This window comes from Phyllobates terribilis, unplaced genomic scaffold (assembly GCF_046119375.1).
Source record: "Phyllobates terribilis strain yellow unplaced genomic scaffold, ASM4611937v1 Scaffold_14__1_contigs__length_39327217, whole genome shotgun sequence".
In the NCBI taxonomy this organism is placed as follows: domain Eukaryota; kingdom Metazoa; phylum Chordata; class Amphibia; order Anura; family Dendrobatidae; genus Phyllobates; species Phyllobates terribilis.
Genome location: NW_027362774.1, coordinates 14,978,524 through 15,003,548, shown reverse-complemented (window position 1 = coordinate 15,003,548; position 25,025 = coordinate 14,978,524). Strand labels below are relative to the sequence as shown.

The 25,025-nt window shown below is 45.8% G+C and overlaps 1 pseudogene; it reads left to right on the top strand.

The window, feature by feature from the left end:
* LOC141175776 (fatty acyl-CoA hydrolase precursor, medium chain-like) overlaps positions 1-15,015 on the top strand; it is a 111,345-nt pseudogene extending 96,330 nt beyond the window's left edge.
* Positions 15,016-25,025: the final 10,010 nt, after the last annotated feature.

Below are 25,025 nucleotides of genomic sequence, written 5' to 3'. Positions count from 1 at the left end.
AGGAGAATCGGAGACTGGTGAAGCCTGTATGCGTAGGAGTGGTAGAGCAAAGGGGGTACGATTACTGTAACCCAAATTTAGCAAGGCCTCCTAGGGATTTCTCTTAAGATTGTCTCAATCTGAGCTTCGCAGCTACCAGCGCTATCTTACCAAAGAATGCCAGATGATCAATCTGTGCATGCGCCATTACAGCACCATTTTATTGAAGCCTATTGCAAGATCAATCTGCGCAAGTGCCACCCACGGCTAGTTCTTACCAAAGACTGCCAGAGGTCAATCCGTGCAAGTGCCGCCTGCAGCTAGGACGGCGCCGGCACGGAATTTAAATAAGGAAGAAGATTGGCAGCGGAGGAGCCATAGCAGAGCTGAAGACCCTACCCACAATCCTGCCCCACAGGTCCGCCCAGATGCATGGGGAACAAAACTTCTAATGATTTCATGAAAACCAAGCACAGATTTAGTGACTGAAGGTATGTATTAAATCAGTATACCAGTGCCATTATGGCCATGCCTTTAGTTTGATATGTGATAACAGGTTGTCTTTAAATTAGTGGTGGAGCTTGTTGACACCGGCTGCAATCCACGTACAGAATGCAAGAGAGGAATTGCATCCTGGGGGAAATTGAGTGTTACCCCACAAGGATGCTAATGGGAGAAAAGGAGAAATAAGAGTAGAGTTATATTTTAGGTTATCCCATATTAGATGAGTGGGACATTATGGGGAGAAGCAGATGTAGTTCGGAGTGTGGGCCAGGTCTCGGTAAGTTAAGGGGGATGGGGAGTTTTACAACTGAGACTCTAGAGGTATCACCTTACTTTCCAGATCTGCAATCCTGGCTAACTGGTCTTTTTTCTTATGGGCATCTTTCTTCTCAGGACTGCTGTATGTGCCTCACAAAGGGATATTGGTGAAGTCGCACTTTGTTTCAAGGAGAAGTATTCAGTTAACTGATTGCCCAATCTCTGAAAGATTTCTGGGTAGGAGAGTAGAGGATGTCAGGGAAATATTAATGTCAGGAAAATGTTCGTCCATATTTGCCTGACATAGATGTTCACCCCCCTCCCTTATTCCCCTTCTGTTCAGCACAAAAGCGACAATTAACACAGTCGTGAGGGAGGCCTTACACAAGCAATGCCAGCCAAGAACTGTACAAGCTAATTAAAATGGAAATGTATTTCCTATTAACACAGACCTGAGATAGATTGACACCTTCTCCCAGGCCAGAGTTTGGAGGAAATGGTTCGTTAAGTTCAAAGGCACTCACAAACAATTTCCGGCCACCAGCCATAGCCAGGTCGATGCCGATAAGAAATATGAAATATTGTGAGTTCCATATGTCCGACAGTAATGGGACCCATATGTTTAATGACCAAATCAGACCAGGAATGTATATGTAGTTTTCCACTGCTGTAAGCAAAATCAGGGAGCTGTGGCGCAAAAACACAAGAATAGTAGACTGCAGCTATGTGATCTGTGGTCTCTACATGAAAGTAAAATCATAATAGAAAATATGATATCACTTTTGGGCTTCTGGGATCAACGCCTGATGAGTTATCCCAAAAAACAGGTTTTTAATACAAATCTGAAGGGTGGAGCCCAGCCCCTGTGATGTTATCACAGGGGGGTCTCTCCCTTCAGCATAAAAGTTTGTTGAGGCTGAAGATGTGTTCTTTGCCCGGGAGTATATGTCTATCATAGCGGAGGACCCTGTTCGATAACAGTAAACGGAGTGTCTCCCCTCCACCTATATTGAATCCTCGCAGCGGTCTTTATAGTGTAAGTTATTCTTCTTTTATCCTATTTATTTTATGTAACTGCTTACGTAATTTTAATGTCTCCTTTGTAACATGCTTGTATATATTTTTCTTAAACACTGCCTCCCTTTTGGATTAAATATAAAATTTAATAGTTGTTTCTTTTGTTCTGTAATCATTCCCTTCCCCAAAGCCATATACGCTACCAAAACGCAGGCGTCCGGCCAGGCCTGTATTATATTTTAAACTCGGCCGGTGGTGGCAGAGAATAATATCGTGAAGCTGACAGTGACCATACAGAAGGCGTAAACACGGATTCCATATTTTGGAATCCAGAGGTGTGACGCCATACTCTCACTGGTCGCTCACCGATACCTACGCAGCGAGTAGTCTGGATCACGTGCTTGTGATTCCGGATGAAATACTGACAGCGTGACGGCACGGTGAGATATTGCGTGGTCCCCCCAGTGTCTCCCCCCTGACAAAGGGTCATTGAAAGTCCAGTTGAAAGACCAAGGCGATTAGTTGGATAGGAGAATGGTCTGACCAAGGAGTGGTTTGAATAGAAAGGGAAGAGATGTTGGGTAGCGAAGTTGGGGGAACAAATATGTGATTAATATTTGTAAATTCAGAGTGGTGCGGAGGGAAATAATCTCTAACTGTTGGGGTCACTTCTCTCCAAGCATCTACCCATTGGTGAAGAGATAATTGTTTACAGATGGTAGCAGAATCATAAGGAAGAGGTGCTAGAGAGGGATCTGATTCGGGATTAGACGACATGTTTAGTTTTAGGTTAAGTGTACTATTGGAGTTTCTGCAAAGTATTGTGGTGCTTTGTGTGTATTCTGGTACAAGGTTAAAAGACAAGAGGAACAAACTTTGTACCAAAGTCCAAAGGATTGATTAAAAGTTATATTTCATTAATGATTATAAGAAAAAAATACTGAATAACAGACACAGGGGTGACTAAAACAAAACAGTAGAGGGGCACCAAAAAAAGAGTGTGGTAAGTAGTAATGATCAACCAACAATAAAAAATACAACATCAAATAGTAATCCTATCATAAATGACATATAACACAAGGAACGCCAAGATAGCAGCCAAGACATAGATATATGTAGCACCTAATAAATACTTACATATTGTTGGTTGATCATTACTACTTACCACACTGTTCTTTTGGTGCCCCTCTACCATCATGTTTTTTGTCACCCCTGTGTCTGTTATTCAGCATTTTTTTCTTATAATCATTAATAAAATATAACTTTTAATCGATCCTTTGGACTTTGGTGCGAAGTTTGTTCCTCTTGTTTTCTATTTTTGTTTACTTCGTTAGTCCACAGCACTACCACTCTACTACGGGTCCTTTACTTCTGGGTTGAGAATGAAATTAATTTTTACACATAATAACCATTTATTCTCTCCTTTTGCACTATATGCTACAAGGTTAAGTAGATTAATGGAAAATGGAAAAGTGATTGATGTCTATTTGGGCATACTATAATACAATTGTGATTGTCTTGTTTAAGATTGATCCTATGACTACAGTATAACGGCCATCTTTGTTAGTAACCTGCAATTTATAGATGAAAGTGGCTGACTTTTTAAACAAATGGCTACACCTTTATTTTGTTAGAGGCGTTAGCTGTATAGGAGAGTGGGTAAGAGGAGGTCAAGAAACGTGGGTATGAGGTTTGGGAAAAATGGGTCTCTTGGAGGCAAACTACATCAGCCTGTAGACTTCTATAATGGTAAAACGCTTTTGTACATTTATGCGGGGAGTTAATACCTCGCACATCGTGCAATATAATGGTTAGTGGCATGATAACCGAGATAGTTTTACTAATAAGAAAAATTTGGTTGGGGCACAGTCAGGGCCTGTAAATGTCAAACTGATTTGGCAATAGGATTGACACGCCCCCTGGGCCGTGGGGTACTCGGCAGCTGGGCCTATGGATGCCGGTATGGGGGATATCACGATGGCTGGCCCAGTCCGTGACCCAGGGCGGTCAATAAAAAGGGGGATTATTTATAGGGAATTTGGAAAGTTTGTGACGCCACCTGTGGAATGCGGCTAAAGGGGGCCGCCGCTGCGGAGCAGTCCCCTGAGGCAGATGGTAGGGCAGCTTGTGATGGAATGGCTCCCCACAGGTGGAGCGGGCCTCAGGGCAGCGTGGGATGTAATGGATGGTGGTGCAGGGGAGAGACGGCAGGACGGTCCCGGAGGAAAGACGGACACTCACACGGGGGTAAGCTTCAGTACCTTTACTGGTGATGCTGCAGGCACGGTACAGGGTACTCCGGGTGAAGGGCGCACTTTTGGACTCTCCCCAGTGAGTGGGTATAGGGCCTCCTGATCCGTGGCTTTACTCGCTAAGCTTCTGGCCTGCCTGGAGCTAGGCCTAGCTTGGTTACTGTCTCTCTCTTGCACCTGCTGACCTGGTGGTAGGGCCTTTTCCTGGAGATCACTCTCCATGGTCGCTGGGGCCTCCGTGACTCCTAGCCCTGGTACTGTAGTCAGCGTTTGGTAATCCTGGGACCTGTAGTCCTCCAGGGGTTCCGGTGGTTCCTACTGGGAATTAAGGGACCCCGTAGGTGCGGACCCGGTGTCCGGTATATATCTCGGGGTGAGCCTGGTATGCTCCTCTGCCCCCTTGCTACTTCTATCTTCTCCTCTTGCCTTCGGCCACACTCAGGGCCCTCACTAGGCTTTCACACGTGCTGTAGGCCTTGGCTCGCCTAAGCACAGCAGCCAGAGTGCTGCCTCTTCGCTGCTCTCTGAGCGTCAGCACGCTCTCAGACTCTCTCTATCTGACTACTCACTGAACTAACAGCTGCCTGGCTCCACCCCTCATATATATATCCCTAACGGGCTCCCTCTGCTGGTCTGAGGTGGTAGGGTGGAGGTGTGTGAATGTGTAAGGGCCTCTTGTGGAAAAGTCCATCCATGCACCCTTCTGGGTTCTGTGGCACCAGTGCACAGCAGGGCGCCACAGGATATCTTGCCTCTTTCGCTATTAGAAATACATAAGATAAGGTAGAACAAGGTGGCAAACTCTGTAAGGGGAGGTAAGGAAGGTCGTAAAGAGTCAGAATGGAGGACCAAGGAAAAAGAAAAAAGGCAAGGGAAGGAGAGGCAGAGAGAAGGGGGAGCAATGGCATCAGTAGACCAGAATAACAATGAGCAAGGAACCATATATTGGTAAATAACATAGCTTGTTTAGAGCAGTCTTCTATTTTGGTCAGAGAGTCAGAAGGTAAAACTGGTCGGTTAGTAAGTCCAGAATCCGCTTTGAAGGTGCAGTAACATGAAGAAATCTAAGAAGCGTAGTCGTGAACAAGAAGGTAGTCATTTTTTGTTTCATGGTTTAGTATGAGAGTTTTTAGATCTGGAGCGATGTTCGTTGGAACGTTGCGAAGGTGGAGAGTTGGCTGGAGTAGGAGACTGTTCCAACAATCGTCTGGTGAGGCAACACTTGGCACCCACAGATGATAGGACTGTGTGGACGATGTCCAGGTAGGAGAAGACACGCTTGAATGGGAATCGTCAGCGGAATTTGATGCTTATGGAATGGTTTCATGGCTCTCCTCTTCACATTTGTGATAGAAGCCAGGTTCGGGAATAATGTGTATGAAAGTGTCAGATGTATGAGTGGCCTTGGAGTGTTGGTTGTATGCCAGTGGGCACGGAGCTGATGGGCAGAATACTGCGAGTGCAACTGTAAGGCTGGTAGGGACTGCATTGAGGAGGCATGGGAAGTCTTACAAGGGGTGAGCGCTAGGGTCAGAGGCGCTCCCAACCTCAGCTATTTTTACGCCAGGATCATTATGGAGGTAATCCGGGCCATGTAGATTCGTTATAGTGTATATTGTCAGTCCTGGTGGTCGTACGAGTGCATAGAGTGGCTCAGTAGCAGACAAATGCCGGCTGTGTTGTACAGACAGCACCTTCATCTAACAGAACAAATCAGAGCCTGCTCCATCCACTGCTGTTTAACCACTTAAATGCAGCAGATAATCTCTGACGGTGGCATTTATGTCTCAAGATCTGGGCGCTTATTGACCCAATTCCTACTAAATGATCTTGGGGTGTTGATGCACTGCCATAACAGCCATGGGGTCTTCTGATGGTCCCCATCACCATCATCTTAATGCTCCTGGGAATCTCAGCAACGGGCCAGGCTTCATAGACCAAGATTTTCACTAAATACTACAATACTGAATCATTGCAATATATAGTTCAAGTGATCAAGCATTTACAAGTTCAAAACCCTCAGGGGAATCAAAAAAGATGGTGTAAAGTAAAAATAAAAAGTAAAAAAATATTATAAAAAACAACAAATTCAAATCACCCCCCTCATTCCTTTTCCTGATTAAAAACTAAAACAAATATACACCTGTCAGGAACGCAGGGATGACACTGGCAGGACCACACAATATCCCACTGCTACCATCACTTTGTCAGGTTTGTCAGGGATTCAGCACATGCACAATCCTGATTACTCACTAAGTAGCTATCGGCAAGAGTATTGCGTACACACCTCCGGATTCCAATGCATGGAATATGTGTAGATGCCCCCGCCCGATCACTGCCAGCTTCACGATAGCCCAATTACAATTATTCGCTGCCACCACCGATCAGTTTTAAAATATAATACAGGCCTGATTGGACGCCTGCTTTTGGATAGCGTATATGGCTTCGGGGGAGGAAAGATTATAGGACAAAAGAAACAGGAATATAAAATTTTATATCTAATCCAAAAGGGAGGCAGTGTTTATGAAAACTATACAAAAGGTTTTACAAACGGAGATAATACAATACATATGCAGTTACACAAAATAAAAGGGATTAATAGAAGAAACTTACTAGACCGATCGCAGAGACGATACAGTTTAGCTGGAGGGAAGCACTCCAATGCCCATTCTGCAAAAGTGACCCCTACTTACACATAAAAATGTAACTTCCAGCATGAGTATGGATCCATCTTCAGTTGGATCTTTTATGCCAAAGGGGTGACCTGCCCACACACTCCCCTAACTCCTCGCTGGTTGATCGCAGAAGCTCGCAAGTGATACCAGATTTTTTATTACGAATTTACCTTTCTTTAGAGACTACACATGGCATAGCTGCGGTCTGTTATTGTTGTACTTTTGCATTATAGCTCACGGGAAGGGAGTACAGATCCGAAAAAATATGCGTATTGTTCCTTAGCTGACCCTGCCGCTAAAAATATGTGTCCCGTTATTATCGGAAGTATAGAACTTCTGATATTCCATATTTCGTGTCGGTGCCATCGAGACTGGTTATTGAACACATATGCAAATGGAGATGTCTTGGTGTGAGGCAGCACTCCTTTGAAACCAAAGAGCTGCATCCTCCTCACCCAGGTGTGTATTTATCACAGGCCTCTGCTACTACAAGCTCCATTCGTATGGTAATGAGTTTGCCACCTCTGGCCTGTACTGCTATTTACATAGAAGCAACTGTTTAAAGTGTCAGCTCTTCTACACTGACAAATGGTAGATAGTGGAGGAGGGAAGAGCGATTTCAGAGGGAGAGAGAAATTCTTAATATGACAACACCTATTGCAGGTTTTTATTGCTGCACCTCCTTTAAAAATACAATAAAAAGTGATTAAAAGATTGTATGTACCAATAAAAGTAAAGCTCACTATGCACAAAAAAACACAAGTCCTTACACGGCTCCATTGATGAAAAAAATTATTGTTTTCAGAAAATTGCGGCACAAAGCAAAGGTTTTTTTTCTTTACAAAGTTCATAATTTTTTCACTACTTATCAGAAAAAAACACTACAAGTTTGGTATCGCTGTAATGTTACCGACCTGGAGAATCACGATATCAGGTCGTTTCTACCGAACAGTGAGCGCCGTAAAATCAATGACATTTTTTTTTTTCTTCACCACATTTTAAACTTTTTTTCTCCTTTTTTATTTATATGATTAAGTGAATGGTGTCATTCAAAACTACAACTCGTACGGCTATGTTGATTGAAAAATAAAAAGTTACGGCTCTTGGAAGACGAGGAGGAAAAAGCAAAAGTGCAAAAACCTGAGGGGGGTTATTCCTAAATTCCTACTTTGGTGGAAGTCAAACATCTTTGTCATCTGTGCCCAATATTCTGTTCTACTTTCATATCAATATTTATTTGTCGCTTATCTGGGTGCACATACCCACTGATCCATCATAATATTCTGTCTCATGCTTGGCTCCGCAGGGCATGCTGTTTCTTCCTGCCTGTGTGGACGGCACTTTCCTACCGAAACCACCAGTGACAATGTTTGCTAACAAGGAAACTAACAGGGTCCCGCTCCTCCTGGGAATGACCAATCAGGAGTTCGGATGGATATCTCTAACGGTAGGTGGTAGGTCATTAATAGAAACGCTCCCTACAATGGCGGCTGCAGATGTGATCATGGAGAACACTGGAAGACCAAGGAAAAAAATGTAGTAAAACCAACTTCCTGCTGGAAGTGGTCATGGATAATTGTGGTCCCATTCGCGATCCAGAGGGCCCTGTAGGGAACACTGGGCATAGGTAGGTGATAGTATACCTGCCCACTATGGGGAGTGACTCTTGATTGGGGAGCATATCACCAAAATGTCTGTAATGCACACGCCCGGGCTGAGCGGCGTGTGCGTGTGATTGTAGTGATTCCACTGGACCGTGCCGGAGAGTGAATGCCTGGAGGGGCGTAACTAGGTATTCACCCGATCCGACCAGGGTCGCACGACGGCATACGACGCCAGTGCACCAAGGAGGAACCGAGCAGAGGGACCAGGTGCTACTCCAGGACAGACCCCGGACACGGCTGTTGACCCACACAGGGGAATACAGGAACAGACTGGTAGGCTGGCACACAGACTGGTGGGTATAGGCAGGCACGACTGGTATGCAGGCAGGCGGGTATGCAGGCAGGGGGGTACAGGCAAGCACAGCTAGAGTGCAGACAGGGAGGCACTAGCACGTAGGAACACAGGCGGGATAGGACCCAGTACACACTGGGACTCAGGAACAATACAGGCAGAGGGGTACAGGCAAGCACAGCTAGAGTGCAGACAGGGAGGCACTAGCAGGTAGGGACACTGGCGGGATAGGACCCAGTACACACTGGGACTCAGGAACAGAACCACAGATGTGGCGGACAAACACAGCAGAGTGAGGCCGCCCAGAGAGGTGAGCGAAAACAAGGCAGGACAAGGCCGCCTGGAGCGGTGAGCAAGAGGGTCAGAGCTGAGCGAGACTGCCGGAGCAGTGAGCAAGAGTAAAGCAAGACTGCCGGAGCAGTGAGCAAAAGGATAAGAGCGGAGCGAGACTGCCGGAGCAGCGAGCAAAAGGGTCAGAGCGGAGCAAGGCTGCCGGAGCAGCGAGCAAAGGAGTCAGAGCAGGCTAGAACCGCCGGAGCGGTGAGCAAAGGAGTCAGAGCAGGCTAGAACCGCCGGAGCGGTAAGCAAGGCAGAGCAGGTGGGACAGGGCTCTGTTCACACGGAACAGACAGGAAGAGAAAGGCAGAGCCAGATACCCACAGGATACTTGCAGTGAAGTAGCGAGTGGACCACAAACTCACAAATGGGAGTACAGAGACAACAAGCAGGAGTTAGGTACGAGTTCAGACTCTGCAGAAAAAGGAAGGGAACGGACATAGAGGCAAAACAGGTAAAGGATAGGAAAGAGTTCAGACTGGAACTGAGTGTACGGGGGAGACTGACACTGCAGCGGGATACAGGAGCGGGTCTGGGAATACGGCCCCCAGAGGGGCGGGACGAACAGGCAAGGAGCGTGTTCAGACAGGACAGACAAGATACAGGAACAGGTCTAGGTAATCGGCCCCTAGAAGGCGGGAGGAACAGGCTAGGAGCGAGTTCAGACAGGCCTGGAAATACAGCCTCCAGGATAGGCAGACAAGAGAACACAGAAAGGACTCAGTTCAGACACGGGAACTGATACCGCAAGGCAGGAGACATAGACAGGACTCAGTTCAGACACGGGAACTGATACCACAAGGCAGGAGACATAGACAGGACTCAGTTCAGACACGGGAACTGATACCGCAAGGCAGGAGACATAGACAGGACTCAGCTCAGACACGGGAACTGATACCGCAAGGCAGGAGACATAGACAGGACTCAGTTCAGACACGGGAACTGATACCGCAAAGCAGGAGAAATAGACAGGACTCAGTTCAGACACGGGAACTGATACCGCAAAGCAGGAGACAAAGAACGGGACCTGGCACCTTCAGAGTGCAAGCACACACTGAATGAAACACTATGCTCAGGCAGGGATAGATGGGAGCAGCTGAGCTATATACCAGGTGACAGACAGCAATAGGCTGAGGACGCACAAGGGGTGTGACACACAGCAGGTACAAAAAGCAGGAAGTGATCGGGCGCCGCCCTTAAGCAGCAGAAACAGACACAAACAGACAGCATGGAGGGAAGCCAGAGAGACATTCTGGACTGGAGATCAAGTGCGCGCTCTTGCACAGTGGGAGATGGACCACCATGCAAGAACGCCGCCAGGTATGTTACAATGTCCTTTTCAGGATATGCTCTCTACACAGCTTGATGCTTGTTTGGTGCATTTCTTGGCTTGGCATTGGCCTCCTGCCTTGTAGCTTGGCCTTGGCCTCCTGCTTCTTGGCTTGGCTGTGACTTCCTGCCTCTTGGCTTGGCTGTGCGGCCTCTTGCCTTGGCTGTGTGGCCTCCTGCCTCTTGGCTTGGCTGTGTGGCCTCCTGTCTCTTGGCTTGGCTGTGTGGCCTCCTGTCTCTTGGCTTGGCTGTGTGGCCTCCTGCCTCTTGGCTTGGCTGTGTGGCCTCCTGCCTCTTGGCTTGGCTGTGTGGCCTCCTGCCTCTTGGCTTGGCTGTGTGGCCTCCTGCCTCTTGGCTTGGCTGTTTGGCCTCCTGCCTCATGGCTTAGCTGTGGACTCCTGCTTCTTTACGCCTCTGTTTTCTGCACCCTGATTACTTGTTTGGGTGTTATTGACGCGCCCCCTGGGCCAGTGCTGTGCAGGGGATACCCGGAGCCGGGCCTTCTGTAAGATGCTGGGGGTTGTAGTCTCCGTGTGGCGGCGAACCGGTCCGTGCCCAGGGTGGTCAATTCAGTGGCAGTCTTAATGTTGTAACAAGTGTCCGACTATGCCACCCGTGGATTGCGGTCAGTGGGGACTGCCGCTGCGCAGCAGACCGCGGAGGCTGATGTAGGTTGCGCAGCCGAGTATGGAATAACTCCCCACGGGAGAAGTATTGCCACAGGGCAGCTAGTGTAGAAGATGGTGGGAGTGATGGTGTGAGCGTCCCAGTACTGATGGTGCTGGTACGACGATGAAACACAGAGACGTGGGGCTGCAGTTTCCAATGCTTTACTCACAGTTGTTATTCGTGTCAATCCTGCAGGCGATGGCTGCCCAAGCCGTGCTGCGTCCACCAGGCAAGGGGCTCGACCAACTCCCAGGCAATTCCAGAGCGTGACACAGGGCTCCCTTCCTTTCCTTTCTCTGGCCGTCCCCACCAGTGACCCAACTTTGTCCAGCTCCCTCGGGCCTTCTGTTGGCGAAACCTATCTCCGGTTTCCCTGACCCTATGCGGTATGCTTTCCAGGTGGATGTAGTGGGGGGTCGCACCAAGATGTGGTGACGACCTCAGGTCTTTGGCTGAGGAATCTGTTGCCTCCACCAATTTGGGTTCCGGTACCCTGCTCTGCCAACCCTTCACCCTGTATCTCCTGGGCATATGGGGTTCCTTCTTTACTCGCGTCTCTGGGCCTTTCTCTGTGTTCCTTGCTTCCTTTCTCCTCTGTTCCAGTTCCTTTCTTACTTTCCTTTCCGTTCCTTCTCCTCTCTCTCTTTCTGCTGTTTCTGGCCTCCACTCCAGGCCTGCCTCTGGAGCTGTAAAGAAAGGAGAGAACAAGGCGCAATGGGTGACTCAGTATTGCAATTGTAGAGGGGTGTGGGAATGGCTACTAACCTTATGAAGTTGTGCACCTCTGCACAACCCCAGTGTAAAGCTCCACAAGCTCCGCTCTGTTGGTGGCTGTCATCTATTTCCAGCGGCGTTCACAGATCCTGATCTCTTGATGGTATATCACGTGGTCAGGTTAGTGGCATGTAATGCCGAGATAGACGCCCAGCTTCACCAACACCCCCGGCAGCATTCCGGAGGGGTTAAAGCAGCGCAGCTTGGAAAACCAGGGTAGTGATATATAAGGATCAATTGTTTGCTGCTTGTCACACCTGATGAAGGTGGCTGTGTCCACCGAAACGCGTTGTGTGTGTGTATTAATAAATTAGTCCTTTTAATATTTTTGCCCTGTTATTGGCGCTCTGGTACCGCTATTCATATCCATTGATTGCCTCTGGAGCTGGGCCCAGACTGAGCCACAGCTCCCTGCCAGCCCTCTTTGGCTGAACTCCTGACTGAACTGAACACTGTCCTAAGATGGTGCCCACCTTATATACCTCCCTCTATGTGTGAGCCCAGGTGACTAGCAACCAATGGGCTCCTACCTATGCCCAGAGACCCATCCCTATCTGCTCCTACACCACTGGGTATTCCACCCCCCTCCCCACTCCAGGCAGGGACAGATGCTGTCGTGCCTGCACTTCTGTCTAGTGGGAGCACCGTTGACCTGTCCCTCGGAAATGGGGTGTGTGTGGTGCATGCAGGTAAACGAGTCCTGGTCCACACTCCATCCTTACCTGGGAGTGGAATATCACACCTCTGGTTTGAGGTGCAATACCCCTGTAGCAGCCGAGCCCTCGGGGTGCTACATTATCACTCCACATTGGAGCATTTCAGCACCATGCACAACCTTCAAGATTTGTTGCCTTTCTGTAGGTTTTTGCAGCTACCTGGAGATTTGTCAGCTCTTCCAGGATTTACAGGAGAGTTGGGAAGTATGAGACAGAGTCTGTGTATTATGGTGGTACGTCGGTGGGTGACCACTTTCCATGCCGATCATTTCGGGTGACAATGGCTGCAGCTTCCTGCCTTAAGTAACAGTAGGAGTGAAAGCTCCGGAGCACAAACCTCTGCTCCAGTGAATGAAATACTGTGCGGAGTAATAAAACAGGAACATTCATGAAAATGTATCAGATGGTGGCGTTTTGACAGTGATTTCTATGTTATGATGCACAATATATCTTTGTATTTAGCTATTAGAACTAATGGACGTAACAGCCGGGATGACGCGGGAGTCTGTGGTGATGAAGCTCCAAAATCTTCCTTTACTGGTGAGATAAGATGAACACTTTGCATTTATGTTTTCATTATCCAATTAGTTTTCTATGAAAAATTCTTTGTATTTTTTTGTATATTTACTGTAAATTTTTTAGGCTCTGAGCCCAGAAGCCGTTCCTCACATCATGGACGAGTATATTGGTGACACTACTGACCCAGTGGAGATTCGCAACATCTTCCAGGATTTGTGTGCCGATATATTGTTCGTTATGCCGGCTCGAAAAATTGCAAAATACCATCGAGGTACAAGCCGGTCACATTGTAGCCTATTTGCTGTTGGTACATGCTGGGACTTGTAGTTTTAATAGATTGCTAATGTTGTTAAAGGGAATCTGTCAGCAGGATTTCTTCCACCAGTCTATATGCACATCTAGCTCCCCAAGACAAGTCCAGCAATACATGCCCCGTCCATTCCTCCATTACTGAGAAATCAGGGCTTTAATTGACATGCAAATGAGGATGAAAAGCTATTTGTAGATCTGAAGCCTCTGTCACTCCAGCTCTACTCCCCACCCTGTGCCGCCTCCTCTTGTTTGACTATGCTGTGTGACTTCAGACGAAGGTGACGTCAGTCAACCAGCAAAATTAAATTACTATTTGTGTCACTTTTTAAAAGATATGGACACTTTAAGTTTTTTTTCCCTTAATCCATAAGTGAGCTCTTTCTGACGAGAGAATTTATAACTTTTATCTCGGTATTTTTGAGCTGCTCTCAGAAATAACTCACTGTTGAATCCTCAGTTAACTCATTTTGCAGCCATCAAATACATTTATGTAGATAAGAAAAAATTAAATTGACCCCAAAGGTGTCCATATAATTTAATACCAGGTAGGGGTGCACTAAACATGCAGTACCGGCGGCCGTGCTGGCTGAGGACACCCACAGATACCTCCCGTTTTGCTCAGTGCCTCGAAACCTTCAAATTGCCCAGGAGATGACTGTCCCCAATCTCAGGAACATCAGCAGCAGCGGGTGGATGAGCATTATCTTTACTAACATCACAGACTGTACAATATCATGAAGCGGACAAACGACTCTTGGTCTTATTTCTCCATAGATATGGGGCTCCCTGTGTATTTCTATGAGTTCCAGCACCCGCCAAGCTTACTACAACGCGTGAGACCAGACTTTGTGAAGGCCGATCATGGCGACGAGCTGTTTTTTGTGTCCGGAGGAGCCTTCCTGAGAGATGGAGTCTTCTTCTCTGGTGAGTCAATGAAAATACGTACTTTGCATTTCTGCCCTAAATACAGTGTATACGCGAGGAAAAGTGCCAAAAATGCACGATTGTTTCCATAAGCCCCCAATAATCAGATGGGTTTCTGCATATGGTTTATTCCACTAGATAAGGAATCACAGCAGCTTTACTAGACAGTGACCTCTGCAAAAATGGTATGGCCCTATGGTGGAACAATGCCACAGCGTCCATCAAGTCAACTCCACTATCAGATGTATCCCTGCTGGACCCACTATCATCTTTTCGGGGCCAGTGTGTGGATGAAGCCTTTATCCCCTCATGGACCCGGCCTCACTCACTGATGCTGTTTTCTCTCTCAGGACATGCGACCGAGGAAGAGAAACGCCTGGCCAGAACCACAATGAAATACTGGGCAAACTTTGCTCGTACTGGGTAAGACCATGTCCTATACAAGAATGACCGCACATTCGCTGCGCTGATGTCACCTATTATTCTGCTCAATAATAATGATGTCACATTGTGTACTGCAGGAACCCCAATAGTCCCGGTCTGACAACGTGGCCGGAGTACAGCGCAGATGAGCGCTACCTAGAGATCAATTTGAAGCAGAAATCGTCTTCAAAACTGAAAGAGAAAAAATTCATATTTTGGACTGAGATCCTTCCAAAGAAAATCAGCTCCAAGTCCGAGCTGTAGAATCTCACATAAAAGTTTCTACACGTGAGAGAAGAAAACGCACAACATGAGGAATCAGAACCACACAATCGTTTTTCCACTTTTTAATAAATTTTTCTTTTATCAAAATTTAAATGTTTATATGTATTTATTTTTTTGCACATTTAGCCTCTGTCCTCTAGATTATAATTGTCTGAGTTGACAGACCAGCGGTCCACAAATCTCGCTATCCCTCCAGCAGCCTAATGGCTCTACTCTATCCTGCCTCATGGCTAAGCCTCCTGCCTCTTGGCTTGGCATTTGCATCCTGACTCTTGGCTTGGCTTTGGCCTCCTGCATCTTGGCTTGGCTTTGGCCTCCTGCCTCTTCACTTGGCCACTGAATACTAATTTGGGTGCTATCGCTCCATGCACAAGAATCCTTCAAGATTCATTGCATCGTGGCTTGCCTTTGGCCTTCTGTCTCTTGGCTTGGCTTTGGTCTATTGGCTTGGCTTTATCCTACCTCCTCCTGGCTTGGCTGTGTGGCCTCCTGCCTCTTGGCTTGATTTTATCCTCCTGCCTCTTGGCTTGGCTTTGACCTCCCGCCTCTTGGCTTTGGCCTCTCACCTCTTTGCTTGGCTGTGGCCTCTTGCCTTGTGGCTTGGACTTGGCCTCCTGCTTCTTGGCTTAGTCTTGGCCTACCGCCTCTTGACTTGGCTGTGGCACCCTGAATACTTATTTGGGTGCTATCGCTCCATGACAGAGAATTTCAGTGCCATGCACAAGAAACCTTTTAGATTCATTGCCTTTCTGAAGGTTTTCTCAGTTCCCTGGATATTTGTCAGCTCTTCTATGATCTACAAGAGAGTTGAAATGTACAGGTCAGAGTCTGTGTATGTATGGTGGTATGCCGGTGGATGGAAGCTTTTCATGCCGGTCATTTTGGCTGATTATGGCTAGACCTTCCTGTCTTAAGTTACAGTAGCAGTGAAAGCTGTAGAGCACAAACTTCTCTGGTGAATTAAATGTTATGAACTTATGTAAGAACTTTCGAACATGCCTCTTGGCTTGGCTGTGGCCTCCTGCCCCTTGGCTTGACTGTGGCCTACAGCCTAAAGTCTCAGGGCTTTGCTTGTCATACTGCCTCAAGGCTTGGAGGAGGGACTCAACAAAGCTATACCCTTTGTGAGGTAGCGCTATTGATCATGTTGAGGGACACTCAGTTCACCGGGTCAATTAAAGCACACAAGCAACAGTTTCCAGTAAACTAAAGTCCAGCAGTTTATTACTCATCATAAACTGCTTATAACATAGTTCATCTCTGGCTCGCAGGAATGCTACACATGTAATATCCTAGAGCCTTTCAGTGACAGCTCTGCCCGCTTGGCTTCAGATACAGTCTTCAGCAAGGTAACAACATTAATGTCCATATCAAGCACCTTCTTTTACCTTTGCCGGGTCTTAGCTGCTTCTATCAGCTGTTGTTTAAGGCTCACCAGACGTGGTCTCCAGGCCTTGTGCCTTCCAGGGCTAATGGTGGCCCAGACACAGGGATCGGGTCTCTTGCCTTCCTGTGTTTCAAAACCACACGGATATATATCTCCTCTGTGCGCACAGGACCTGTGATGATGTCACAGTCATGTGATCAGTCACCTGAAGGGGAGGTACGTGGTCAGCCAGAACACATCCCCTCAGACGTTTTGGCAATGCAGCAAGCTGCTGCATTACACCTTCGTTAGAAGAATGAGTTCTTTACTCCACCCACAGTTCCGCGTCTTCTCTCCCCTTAGAGAAGCTATGGTGCCGATATGGACAGTACTTATCTTCTTAATGCTGATGCTCTGGAACTCCCACCTGGAGCACTCTATTCGTCTCACATACTCGGTCCTGTCTAGTCCCGGTACCTCTTGGTGTTATAATCTCTGGGCCTTACTGTTAGGCATCCTCTTCAGGACCCGTCTCTGGAAAATCACTCTGCCTCTAAGTTACTGTACTTCTGCTCCTGATCTCGCTATCTCTTCATTTTGGTCTCTTCTTACTTTGGACACCCCAGAATGTGGCATTGCTCACATTGGACCTTAGGGCTGAAGTGTTTAGAGAAGAGAAATATCTGCCTTATACTGCCCTCACACAATAGAAATCACGGTGTGCAGTGAGACATGTAGCTAAACCCCCTGTCTTCTTTAATAAAAAGAGGCTGTGAACTTGTAACTTCTTTTATTGCTTGCAGATGAACAGGAAAGGGTGAATCTATGGGGTATAATAGCAGGGTATTCAGAACATGGGAACTGTACAATACATGGATACAGATATTCTGCAATACACAATATTACATGAAGTAATGGTACAAACCAATATTACCTAACTACTACATAAACATACTTTCTAACATCCCTGCATTGTAATATATAGACATTAACTCACCAACTATGCTTGGGAGCAGGCTGCTTTGAAAGGAGAACAAGACAGAAATGAGTGGTGTGATCTCTCCAAGAGAATGCAGGAAATGGCTGCTTGTTCCCTCACAGTGTCAAAAGACCAAGATGCATTGCGATAATCCCAGAATACATTGCAAACTTAAAGTACACACAAAAATCACCAGCAGATGGCGCTGTTGCTAAACAATAAGAACTATAAACAGAATTCAATACACACAAAGTATGGCTGCTGCAGATGTATTAAACATAAAACATGACTAAATATTTCAAACAGCAGATTCCTGTGTCAGGACGGGACTCTCCCCGCTTGACGTCAACCGATGTCACTATTGAGTTTATTTGGCGAGAACAACAGAACGAGTTCCCCTACTGGTCTGAGGAACAAATTGATCTCACCCTGTTTCCCTATTCTGACTTCCACTTTGCGTACAATTCCGTCCATGCTCGGGAAAGCCTGGGTAATGAGACCTAACGGCCATTTGTTTCTTCGAGACTGACAGTGTTTCATTAGTGCTACATCGCCGGGCTGGAGGTTAAGCTTGCTGATTTGCCACTTTCTCCTCAGTTGCAGGGTAGGAAGGTATTGTTTCTTCCACTTGTCCCAAAGGCATTGGAGAGACTCTTTACTTGTCTCCAACGACTCCTGTAACGGTGTTTAACGTTAAATTCGCCAGGTGGAGAGTGATTAGATTCTGTCTTCTGTGTAAGCAGCATGGCTAGGGTGAGAACAAGTGGGTCATCAGGATCACTGAAAATTGGAGTTAATGGTCTGGCATTTATGATGGCTGACACTTCTGCCATGAAAGTTGTCAAGCTTTCATGCGTCAGTCTTGTAGATCCCTCTTGTAAGAAAATTGAGTCGAGGATTCTCCTTGCAACATCTATCATTCTCTCCTATACACCTCCCATCTGTGAAGAATGCGGTGGGTTAAAGGTCCAAGTAAATCCTTGTACACTTAGGTATTTTTCCACGTCATTCACATCCAAGTTGAAAGAGAGTTGCAGTTCTCTTGCTGCTCCAACAAAGTTCATCCCTCAGTCAAATCGAATGTGTTTGAGAGGTCCTCTGATGGCAATGAAATGCCAGAGGGCATTTATGAAGCATGAAGTATCCATAGATTCGACTACCTCTATGTGCGCAGCTCTAATGGATAGACAAGTGAACATAATCGCCCATCGTTTCCCGCTGGTGTGGCTTCCTCTGGTTTGTCGGACAACCACAGACCAAGGACCAAACATATCTAGGCCGATGTTTGTGAAAGGTGGATCTGTGCTAAGTCGGTCGTACGGAAGACCTGTCATCTTTGAAATCTGTGACATACCACGAAGTTTCTTGCAAGTAACACAGTTAAAGATGAATCTGCATACACATCTCTTAGCTCCAACTATCCACAGTCCAGCTGCTCATACGGCTCCCTCGGTGAACATATGACCTGACCTTGGTGCTTCGTCCGCTTATGGTAATGTTGAACAAGCAGAGCAGCTATGTTGGGTTGTCCTGGAACTATCACAGGAGGTTTCTCTGTAGAATCTACTTTGGCTTCTTTAAGCCGTCCTCCTATTCTCAAGAGACCATCACAGTCAATGACTGGGTTGAGTTTCCTCAGAACACTATCTTTTGGCATTGGTCTTTGGTTATTTACACAGTCGACTTATTTGGCGTAGTTTTCATGCTGTACAGCTCGGATTATTAAATTTTTTGACTTTTCTAGATCGAGAGCTGTGTGGACAAGTTTACAAAGGTTCCAGCCTGAGCAGTTTCCATTGGTTGTCTTGTACGACTGAGTTATGTGGGTCAGGCACGCGATGGCACGGACGAGGGAATTCCAAGAAGAGAACCTACTGAATCGCTGGGATCCTAAGCGAGGGTTCAAAGTCTCCGTATGTAAGGCTCCGTACGCCCCCGACGAAGCAGCACGCGAAACGCGCGTTGGGGTACGAGGCAGTGTGGCCTTCTAATATTCTGGCACTGGTTTGTATTATGCCTGCCTTGGGGGTACTATAACCTTGATACCACTTGGTTGTTAAACTAGAACTCGGGCATGATCCCTATCAGTGGTGATGTGCACCAAAGTTTAATGTATTGTGCAATGTTTTATATATAAGTTGTAACTGATGCAATAAGTGTGATAATTCTACTGGCTTGTGTATGGGATATATCCCCCGGATTATGAGGCTTTGTATTCTATCTACATATGTTATGTGACAATTTAATGGCTTGTACATGGGGTATATTCCACGAATTATGAGGTTCTGAATTCTAATCATATATGCTAAATTTTTACAACTTTATATCTTGATTCTCTAAACTATAATCATCTTTGGTGTATAAAGTGACACCTTTGACCACACTGCCTTAATTTTAATGGGGTTTCTGTGTTTTAGGGGCTTTTGATATAATTTTATGGGATGTCTGTATGTTTTGTGATAATAATAATAAAAATAATGTTTGAATAAGCAGATTTACTGAGTATTTTGATCTCTTTACTTAATTACTAATCTAGAATAAGGAATGAGAAATAGTGTATTGTATTTGGGGTTTCCTCATCTTGTTTCAAGGATATAAATATATTATATGGGAAATGAACGTCTGTATCCTTCTTTGTTTACAAATATTTTACCATGAAGGCCTGCTGCACAAAGTCTCCTCTTAACAGTTGTTGAAGAGATGTGTCTGCTGCTAGAACTCTGTGTGGCATTGACCTGGTCTCTAATCTGAGCTGCTGTTAACCTGCGATTTCTGAGGCTGGTGACTCGGATAAACTTATCCTCAGAAGCACAGGTGACTCTTGGTCTTCCTTTCCTGGGGCGGTCCTCATGTAAGCCAGTTTCTTTGTAGCGCTTGATGGTTTTTGCAACTGCACTTGGGGACACTTTCAGTTTTCCCAATTTTTTGAACTGACTGACCTTCATTTCTTAAAGTAATGATGACCACTCGTTTTTCTTTACTTAGCTGCTTTTTTCTTGCCATAATACAAATTCTAACAGTCTATTCAGCAGGACTATCAGCTGTGTATCCACCTGACTTCTGCACAACACAACTGATGGTCCCAACCCCATTTATAAGGCAAGAAATCCCACTTATTAAACCTGACAAGGCACACCTGTGAAGTGAAAACCATTTCCGGTGACTACCTCTTGAAGCTCATCAAGAGAATGCCAAGAGTGTGCAAAGCAGTCATCAAAGCAAAAGGTGGCTACTTTGAAGAACCTAGAATATAAGACATATTTTCAGTTGTTTCACACTTTTTTGTTAAGTATATAATTCCACATGTGTTAATTCATAGTTTTGATGCCTTCAGTGTGAATGTACAATTTTCATAGTCATGAAAATACAGAAAAATCTTTAAATGAGAAGGTGTGTCCAAACTTTTGGTCTGTGCTGTATTTCCATTGTTCAGGTGAGGTAGACCTTCTGATTCTGAGCACTCTACTCTGTTGCTGACGTAGACATAGAAGCATCTCACTTCATTATGGATGTACCCTATCACTGTCTTGCTGTCAGTATAGAACTCAACATCTTTAATCTCCAGGTTCATCTCCATAGTGACTAGTTCGGCCAACTCGACTGCTAACATGGCGGCACAAAGTTCCAGGCATGGTAATGTGTGTTCACGGAGTGGTGTTAGTTTTGCTTTGCTCATGACGAATCCTACATGGCATCGTCCACTGGTGTCTATCGTCTTCAATTAAGCTACCGCAGCAATTGCCTTAATTGAAGCATCAGAGAACACACAAAGGGTTTGTGTCTCTGTCTTGGTAGTAGGTACAGATACATACGAGCGTATTATGTGAAGACTTGATAAGGCTGTGAGGAATTTTTCGAAGTCATCCACTTGGTTCCCTATTTTGTGGGAAGAGGAGTATCCCAGTTTGTCACTCCTTTGTTGAAGTGTCTTAACATAGCCTTGCCTTCGATGATTACAGGAGATGCAAAACCCAGTGGGTCATATAGACTGCTTATGGTCGGCAGCACTCCTCTGCAAGTGAAGGGTTTATCCTTAACCTGGAAGGTGAAGGTATCAGCTTTTATGTCCCATAGTAGACCGAGGCTCCACTGCATTGGTGGGAGTCTATGCCTAGATCTAAATTCTTCAAGTCATTTGAGTGATCCTCTGGAGGAAAGGCTTCCATCAATTCATTGCTGTTAGAAGTGATCTTGTGTAACCTCAGGTTAAACAGAGCGAGCATGTCCTGAGCTCTTTTAAGAAGATTAATCGCGGTCTCATTTGTGTGCATTGATTTCAAACAGTCGTCCACATAGAAAACCTTCTCTACAAAGAGTCTGGCATCTGTCCCGTACTTCGCTTTTGCTTCAACCTCTTGGGCCGCGCGTCTCAGCCGGTAGGTGGCTACGGCAGGTGAAAGACTATTACCGAAAATATGTACCTTCATACGATATTCTGTGACCTCTTTGGATGGATCGTTATCTTGGAACCACAGGAACCTCAAGAAATTTCTGTGTTCTTCTTTAACGAAGAGGCAATGGAACATCTGTTGGATGTCTGCTGTGAATGCGATAGAGTCTTTACGAAAGCGGAGAAGCACTCCTAAGAGCTTGTTGTTTAGATCTGGGCCTGATAGCAACACATCATTCAATGAGACGCCTTCATACTTGGCACTTGAATCAAATACTACCCTGATCTGACCTGGCTTCTTCGGAAGATACACTCCAAACAGAGGCAGGTACCAGCACTCTTCCGAGTCTTGAAGTGTAGGTGCTACTTCAACATGACCGTTCTTAAGTATCTTCTCCATGAAGGTAAATAAATGGTCTCTCATCTCTGGTTTATTCCAGAAGCTGTGCCTGAGGGGGACAAATCGTTTATAAACTTGTTCTCTTTGTCAGGCAAGCGTTGTCTTTGAAACTTGAAGGGTAGAGGTGCAATCCATCTTTTTGTTTTGTCCTGTACCATCCCTTGCTCCATTATTTCTAGGAACAGCCTATCTTCAAATAACATTTCTGTACAATTGTCTTGTTTTGTCTTGCGGAAGACTGTACACCCAAGGTGATCTTGGTCGCTATCCCAGATGCAATCATCATAAGCACAACTCTCTAAGATACTTGGTGCAGAGGTACTGTGTGGCAGTTCTTTTATGAAGAAGTGATTTTCACATGGTCGAAGGAGAGATGGACGTCCATTCTCAAGCGTACTGGTAAGAATGCTGTTGACCGTTGTTGGTTTGTGTGCGCTTCCTAAACAGACTTCTCCTACAATGACCCATCCGAGGTTGAGTCTCTGGAGCATTGAAAGGGCCATTGATCTGCTGTCTAACCTTGTGGACTTGTAGGATATGTCTCCCAAGGAGCAAGACTATCTGAGCCTCTGGATCAAGGTTGGGGATCAGGCATTGTATACGCTTCTGATGAGGATGATGCGATGCTACTTGAGGCGAAGGTATCTCTGACCTATTGTTGGGAATCTGATTACATTCCAGTATGGTTGATAAGGGTAGACACATTTTGCCATCTATAGACTCGACTATGTAGCCTATTGCTCTCCTACCAGCTGTCTCTACGATACCGGCACAAGTTCTTAGAGAGTAGGGGGTGCTGGGTCCTCTCATGTCAAGACTATCGAAGAAAGCAGACTTTGCTAACGATTTGTTACTCTGATTGTCTAAAATCGTGTATACTTTGATGGCTTTGTGTATTTTGGTTTGCTGGGTAAACTCTCACTAGGGAAATTTTAGAGCAGGACTTGCCTCCTATGAGGTTTCCACAAACTTCTGTACACTTAGAAGTAATTGCTGGACCATCAGTATTTATTTCCTTTAGCTCCCCGCTATGCTCTTGGACTTGGGGCAGAGTCCCTGTTGGTGGTCCAGGGTGTAAAGCTGTGTTATGATCAGTGCTGTCACATGCGGCACCCTTGGCACTAACCTCAGTCCCTGGTGAAGTGGGATGTTGAAGAGCAGCATTTGTAGCAGATGCGGTTCTTCTTAAGGAAGGCCTTCCTTTCTTCCAGTGGCTTTTCTCTGAAAGCTCTGCACTTAAGTAAGGAATGTGGCTTCTTGTGTAAGGGACACTGTCTGCTTGAATCCTTGGATTTGTCTTCTCCTTGTCGGGAGCTGAATTCTTTGTGAACTGAACCTGTGGTGGAGGAAATGTTAGCTTTGTGGACCTCTATAGTTGCTCTACGAGGTTTACTAATAGAAGTATTGGCACATGACTGTTAGAACCTTGCTCTTAGGTCTTTTTTCCTTTGCTGGTCACATGACCTTGTTGGCCTATTTAATCCTGCTCCGCCCTTCTGGCTTTGCTGGACTTCATTGTATATCTACTTTCTTGCTAGCCTGTGCTCTGTGTCTTGCTCTGTTAGTTTGCTTGGTCTACTGACCTCTATGTTCTATATATTTTGTTTGTTCGTCTGTCTGCTACTATTTCTGTTAGGAGGTGTCCCATATTCCTCCCAGTCCTTAGTACTTGTAGGGATTCCTTCCCCACATCTATAGGTCTCCGTACAGACTAGCTTAGGACTTTAGCAGGTCTGATCGCAGGATCAGGTCCCCTGTTACATCGTAGGGATTAAGCTGAGTTCTATCGTAGGGACAGATCTCCTCTCTTTCCTTAGCTCTGGTAGCAGAACATAACAGTAAGTCCAGCCAGCAAATTCTCTAAGGAAAGATTTTTCTGTTCCGTCATGGTGTCGGTTCAGGATTTGGTTCATCGCCTGCAGGGACTCTCTCTGGAGGTGGCCGAGCTCCGTCAGCACGTGAGTAACTGTCCTGGAGCACATTTCTTGGAGCCTAAGGTATGTTTGCCGGATTTATTTTTTGGTGAACACCGAGAATTTTTTTCATTTAAAAATGCTTGCTTATTGTATTTTCGTTTGAGACCTAAGTCCTCTGGGGATGAATCCCAGCGCGTAGGGTTTATAATGTCACTTTTGCGCAAAGAGCCTCAGGAGTGGGCCTTTTCTTTGCAACCTAGTGATTCATGCTTCAGATCAGTGGATAGTTTTTTTTCTGCTTTGGGACTATTATATGATGATCCTGACCGTGTCGCATCAGCTGAGACTGAGTTGAGACGTTTAAAACAAGGATCAGGTAATGTGGAAAAATATTGTACTCATTTCCATCGGTGGTCTACTCAAACAGGGTGGAACGATTCTGCTCTGAAAAGTCTATTTCTTGCTGGGCTCAGTGAAAGGGTTAAAGACCTGCTAATTGCTTATCCTACACCTGAAGATTTGCAACAGGCTATGCAATTAGCTATACGGGTGGATAGAAGACTGCGTGCAAGGGTTAATGAGAGCAAATCCTCTGCTATGTCAGTTTCTGGTTATGAGAATGTGTGTACTAACAGTGGTGAACCGATGGAGATTGGATCGGTGGCACCTCGCTCTCAAGAAAAAGATCGTCGATTTTCTGAAGGCTTGTGTTTCTATTGCGGAAAATCTGGTCATTTGATTAAAGGCTGTGAGCTTCGTATGAAGAAAGAAAAAAAAATGGTCAGTCACGCCCGTATTGCCTGTTTAAATTCCAAGGGTATATTTTTAGCTGCTTCCACGATTGCTCAGAAAAAATTAATGGAATTTCGGGTGTTTGTTGATTGCGGGTCTACTCTGAATGTAATTGATGGGGGATTCGTGGAAAGACTCAATTTAAAACCTGAACCTTTATCATCCCCCATTGCTGTGGTTTCTGTGGATGGTTCCCCTTTGAAGAATATTACTCTCAAGGTCTGTGAATTTCCTCTCACTATTAATGGTGTTCA